The sequence below is a fragment of the Alligator sinensis genome, unplaced genomic scaffold, assembly GCF_000455745.1.
Source record: "Alligator sinensis unplaced genomic scaffold, ASM45574v1 scaffold235_1, whole genome shotgun sequence".
Classification (NCBI taxonomy): domain Eukaryota; kingdom Metazoa; phylum Chordata; order Crocodylia; family Alligatoridae; genus Alligator; species Alligator sinensis.
In genome coordinates, this window is record NW_005842042.1 from 665,154 (window position 1) to 671,800 (window position 6,647).

The window sequence follows — 6,647 nt, forward strand, 5'->3', positions numbered from 1 at the left end:
CGTGCATTTCTGTGCTGCAAAGAAGAAATACATCCTGCAAAGGAAACTGCAAATTGGCGGGAACTCTCCTGCACGCAGGCTCTTAATTGCAGCAGAACACTCTGCCGTGCAAAGGAGCTCTCATGTGGCCAGGAAATTCCATAGTGCCGAGGCACCAAAAAATCACTGGGTTGTGACATGCCCCCTTGCCGACGGCACAAACTAAAGTTTAATTGGGCTTTGTCACTTTCTACCCCATAAAAAGTAGCAAAAAATTTGCATGTGTATTAGTCTGAAAACTACAGTAATACTGTTATTTCTTGTATAATACACTGAAGTGAATTTTAAAGCTAAGACCAAAGAAAAACTGTAGATAAACTGAAATAACATACTTGGGGATTTTATTTCTCTCTTTACATATTAACAATATGGTTTACTATTTCCTGAACTTGTTAATGGAACCTCACACGTTCAAAATATTAGACAGTTTAAACCCATAATTTCCTCTAATGTACAAAATTGGTTGGCTACTATTTCTTTATATAGATTATTAATGTATCTCCTGTTGGCATTTTGCCTTGCACCATTTTTCTTTGAGATCTTATTCCAAATTCAATTTTTGCTGGATTTCAGTAACATAAAACTTCCAAAAAGCATCAACTCTTATTCCATAAATAACTCTTGATTCAGTAAATCCCTTAGCTATATGCCTACACCCATCCATATTTAGCCAGGGGTGTAAGCACATGCTTAAAGTGCAAACTTAAGTGCCTTGCTTTTTGCAATAACACCCCCCCCACCCAGTACTAGCTACAAGTTGTTGGATATGAACAAAAACTTTCCTTACAGCAATTAGGAAGGATATAGACCCAAGACTTTAAAACTACTGTGGATAAGAAGGCCTATGTTAATTGGAAAGGAAAAAAAAAGTAGTGTTAGTGTGATGTTGTAGCCATGATGGTCCAGTAACTATGTGAGAGGCAAGGATACTTGGAGGGTGACAAAGGAGAAAAAGGAAACTTTCAGCTCATGAAGTACTCCACCAAACCTCTTTTTAGATCCATGATTCTCAACCATTTTAGACTTCAGTCATCCCTAGAAAAATGTCAGCTCTTAGTTTTTACTCATGTTTTGACTATGGAAAAATAACAGAGCAAGACTTCTGTTACAAATAACTCAGAAAGACCACAACAGGGCAGAATATTATTGATGCTATAGATTCCTATCTGAAAGCTCTGGGTTTATCTTATCATAATACCAACTCCTAGACAAGGACAAGAGACCCTTTGGTTGTCACCTATAACCCCTGGCTTGAACACCTTAAACATACAATTAATGACCTCCCACCCCTCCTGCAAACGGATGACTGTCTCAAAGTAGTTATGGGAGACAAACTGGTCCTGGTTTACAGCCAGCCCCCAACCTCAAACGACCTCTCTCAAACAACAGGCTACCTAACTCTCAGTCTCGCTGAGGTACCAGGCCTTGCCTCAAATGGACCCAAATTCCTTCTGTGCCCCAGCAACAATATAGACCACGCAATCAGTGAACTGAATAGCACGGATTATAACATCCAAGCTTTATTCACTTGCAACTCTACAAGGCTAGGTCCAGACATTATACATAAACTGGTTTAAGTGATCAGGAGCTGGTTTAAATCTGTAACAGAACAGATGTTCAGTACACATAAACTAGTTTGAAAATGACAAACTGGTTTGAGGTAAACCTGGTTGAATGTAGTATCAGACTTAACTGATTTGGCTCCAACCAGTTTATGCAATATCTGTCCCAGACATTTTGCTGATTTAAGCTAAACCACACACCCCCAGAATCCCGGCATGCTCTCTGTGCTGGGCCGGCTCTCTGCTCCACAGCAGGGCTGGCCCTGCTCCTCTGCTCCCTGGCTGGAGCTCTGGTAGCAGCTTGCAGACACAGCAGGGTCTTCCTGGCTTCCCTGTGCTCCCCTCCCCCCTCTCACCACTCGCTGCTTAAGCAGAGATCCCTTCCTTTCTCTCTCCCACAGCACAGACTGTAGCCAGCATGTGGTATGCTAGCTAATGCTGTGTAAGGCAGATAGGACAGTGTCTACTTAAGGCTTTTTGGAGGCAATCAACAGCTCAGATGGTAATGTCCCTCCATTCCTTCCATTAGAATAGGCAGACAAGGTTCTTTAGGTAAATTTGATATCTTTTATTAGACCAACTAAATAGTTGGGAAAAAAACTTATTAGCAAGCTTTTAAGCTTAAAATCCCTTCACCAGGATGAGGAAGCATCTGCAGTTGGTATGCGCTCTTCCTGGATGGAATGAATAGTAAAGAAGCCAGAGCCTGGTATGAATTTTTCTTTAGAAAAAGCTGTTTAAGAAGAGCTTGTAATGAGTGAGGTTCTGTTTTCTGATGGGGTTTTAAATGCTGATAACAGAGCTGATAAATGCTTTGTTATCTAGGGAGGGGGAAACCCTTCCCTAATCACAGTGTCCTGCTGGGGCCTGATCACACCCCCCTCAGCTCAGCCCTGTGCAAGGGAAGGGAGGGCTGTTCTAGCACTCCCTGGCTTCTACCCTGAGCCACTGCAGGCATGTGCCTGCATTTCTGGGATCTGTCTGGTTACAAAACTGATTTAGCCTAGCCAGGTTAAACTAACCTGCAAAGATTGGATCAACTGAGGCTCAGGTTTTTTTAATGTCTGTCCCTAGCCCAGATGTGATATACACCATCACCTTTTGCAGTGCCCCTCTGGTGTCTATATTGGACATACTGGATGATCCCTACATTACAGGATGAATGAACACTGCTCTGACATAAGGTGCAGGAAGACATGCAAACTTGTGGTAGAACACTTTAGCCTCTCTGGGCACTCCATTGCTGACCTGAAGGTAGCTGTTCCCAGATAGCAATTTTAAAAAAAGGATTTGAATGGGAAATTGTGGAACAAGAAATCATTCATCAACTGGAGTGTGCCAAGTATAGTTTACACAGAGACTACAGATTCTTATGCCATTACCTGAGTTAGACTTGGTAACCATTTTGTTCCTATCAGTTAGATGTTTGTTTGCCTCACTCTCTCTTTCCCACCCCACCCCCACCTCCAGCCACCCTCTTTTCTTTTGTATCTTATTTTTCTCTCTTTCTTATGCTTTGCTTCTGTATGTTCTTTCACAGTATCTGATTAAATGAACTACAGCTCACAAAAACTTGTGATATATATAAATTTCTACTTACGTTAATCTATAAGGTGGAAACCTACCCTACATTCTACTTGGCTTCAGATTAACATGACTAACTACATCTCTCTTTATCTTATCAATAATGCATAGGTGTTTGTAAATCTGAGGGCATGTCTACATGTCGCCATATAGTAACGTTGCTATGGAGCCATCGTTTGGTACTTCCTTTTGGAAGTAGTAAAGCACAGCACAGTACAAGCAATAACTGCACCATGTGTGCAGTGCACAGTTAGATTTTGCCGTTATGTTGGTGTAGTGGTGCACTATACCATGGGGGAGAGGAGGTGCACCGCTACAGCAATCACGTATAGACCCACATGATCACTACATCACCATAGCACGCTGTACGGCACATAGGGCAAAGTGTAGACACATCCTAGGAGTACTAATATTGAGCAGCACTTGAATTAATAGTTTCAGAGTGGCTTCAGGATTTCACAGCAATCCCTGGTTGAGAACCACTGTTTAAAGAAAGTTTTTTGCTCATACTTTAAAAATGTCTATGTACAATGTAAAGTGCACATTTGCTCAAATGATTTAATATACTAAAAAGGCTTGCACATAAAATGTTTTAAACCAGTGGTTCTCAACCTTTTTTGTACCAAGACCCATTTGTAAACATGAATGTCCAGTCCCAACCCAGTGCCCCCCCATCCCCAGGATCCATCCCCCCAGTGTGTGGGGCGAGGTGGGGGGTGTAGGGCATGGGGAGCCCCAAGCAGTCTGGAACTCTGCCAGTCTGCAAGGGAAAAGCCATGGTTTCCTGTTTTTCTCCTTTAAGGGACAAACCATTTTTTAATGTTTGTTGATCCATTTTTAAATTTTGTTCACAACCCTTTCACATATTCTTATGACCCACTTTTGGGTTGCACCTCACAAGTTAAAAAACAGTTTTAGACAACAGATTGTGTGTGTCTGGGTCCTTCCCAGTTATTATCATAAATTAAAGGTTATTACTAAACTACAAAATGTCAATCTTCATTATTACAGTAGTATTAGTATTTCTTATGGACAAAGAATCAGCATTTTTACTTCCATATACAATCAATTGAAGAAGTGGGACCTCAGTGGATAATTTTTCTAACAAGCAAGTATTCTACTAATGCAATCCTAAATTTACAGCTATTACAACCTTTTGCCTAAAGAGTTATAAAGTTTTCTAGATCATTAAAAGTCAATGGCAATCAACAGGGATAGATGTTTACTTTCTATTTAAATACATCTGAATAGTAAAGCAAAGTGACATAATCAGTTGGGCTAGCTCATATTACTAAATAATCAGAAAACCAGTCCTTTTTCCAGTGAAAAGTACCAAGGTTGTTAATGAAGAATTTGCTTTCATATAGTTATCTAATAAAGCCACATTGTTGTTTGATCTGCTCCCTCTTTTATGATATTCAGTCTTTGTCAATTAGTTTACTTCTAATCATACATGCTGTAGTACAGAAGTTTTATAAGATATAATGTTGATATTTTTCTGTCCAATTTGAATTGTCTTCCACATTTTAAGACACCAATAGAACATTCACAGAGGGGAAATTACTGTGATAAAAATCTTTCCATGTAGAAGTACAGAGGCAGAAGCATTCCTTCCAGATGTGCAATGAGAAAAGAGAGTCACACTATTCCCTGAGGAAGTAAGAACTCTTAGAATTTCAAAGGCTAATGCCAAGGAGGCCCGCCAGATTCACTTCACAAAAAGATTTGATGAATTACTATGGCGAACATCAGCTTTGCAGATAAATGGCTGGAAGTAGACTAGTTTATGTCTCAGTGGAGGAGGATAAATTTCCCATTAGCACTGGGAACATGAAGTATTGAGAATATTGTTGACCATTCCACCTTTCACTGTGTTAACAACATTTTACTAAGAATCTTTTGCTTTCCTAACGTCCTTCCAGTATGTTTCCATAAATTTAGACAGATAGAAGTAGCATGTCCTCAACACTTCTTATGCAATTGCTTGGCAATCAATTGATCTGTAAATTATGAGTCATCAAGGTGGAAATAATCAATATGCAATGCTAAATGCCTAGTTAACTCCTGAATTAACTGGATGCAAGGGAGAAAAGAAGGTCATTTAGTTAAGACAGTGGACTGGGACCCTGGAGCTGTGTTGCCTTTGCCTCAGACTTTCCATATGACACTGGACCAGTCTCACTGTGCCTCTGACACCCCAAGGACAATGGGGATAATACTGCTCCCTTTTTCCTATCCTTTTTCTGGATTATCTATCTGGTGAAGTCTTCAGGGTAAGAACAGTCTCTTGCTCTTTGCTTGTACGGCACCTAACACAACTGACCGTAATGGTTGCTGGAACATAGAAGCACTACTACAATATAAATAAATGGCAATACATAGCCTGAAAATACATGTTAACTTTGGCAAGAATTTAAATACTGACACCTAGATTTCTCTGAGATAAGCTGGGGTGTTGGGTAAGCCCACATAAGACTGTTGGCAGCACAGAATCTTACAGTACATCAGCTACAAAAGCTGCTACTTGACTTTTTTTTGGTTACTCAGGAATATGGGAGAAGTTAACCTTCACTTTGTTACCCAAGGTGCCACATGCATAAGCACAAGTCCCCAAGGAAAGGGAGACAGGAGCAACTGAACATTTTTCTTTTTGACTGACATATTGAAAGGGCAGGGTTAGGGAGAGCTTTCAAGATTGCGACAGGAATTGGCCAGCAATCGTGGCAGTTCATTACTCACTTCTGAAGTGATCAAAAATGATTTCTTATTGCATAAAACTGAAACAATTATATCCGCCTAGAAAGGAATTCAAGATGGCAATATGAACTCTGAAAGAGTCAGGAGCAATGTAAAAAATTATGATCAAGGGCAATCTGAATGTGAAACAACTCTCCTGCACGCAGGCTCTTAATTGCAGCAGAACACTCTGCCGTGCAAAGGAGCTCTCATGTGGCCAGGAAATTCCATAGTGCTGAGGCACCAAAAAATCACTGGGTTGTGACAGACTGAAAAAGGTTTAGAACCACCAATATAGAGGAAACTTGTGGAAATATGTTGGTTCTGTTCTGCAGCATCTTTGCTGCTGGATTTGAGACGTGCTGCTTGGAATGCTGTTGCCAAGTAGCTGCTCACAGAGCAACACCTTTCTGTTTGGTATCTAAAGAGGATTTTATTATACATAAGGGACTCTGCCTCTGAGTACCAAGACAAGAGAAGAAACTGTTTAGAGATTAATTTAGTAAATGTGACATCCTGGGTGAGGAGAAATCAGGATTTTTTAAATTTCTTTTTGTAGGGATGAGACTTCTTGCCTGGAAATGTGCTATAGTAGAGAGAATTTTCTTGGAGACTGAATATGCATCATTGACTTCAGATCAAGTCAGATCAGTCTTTTCATCCTAAATCCAGATGTATTTTTGGCATCTGTGATCTGGCTATGCTGATACACATTTGTTTCCCTAC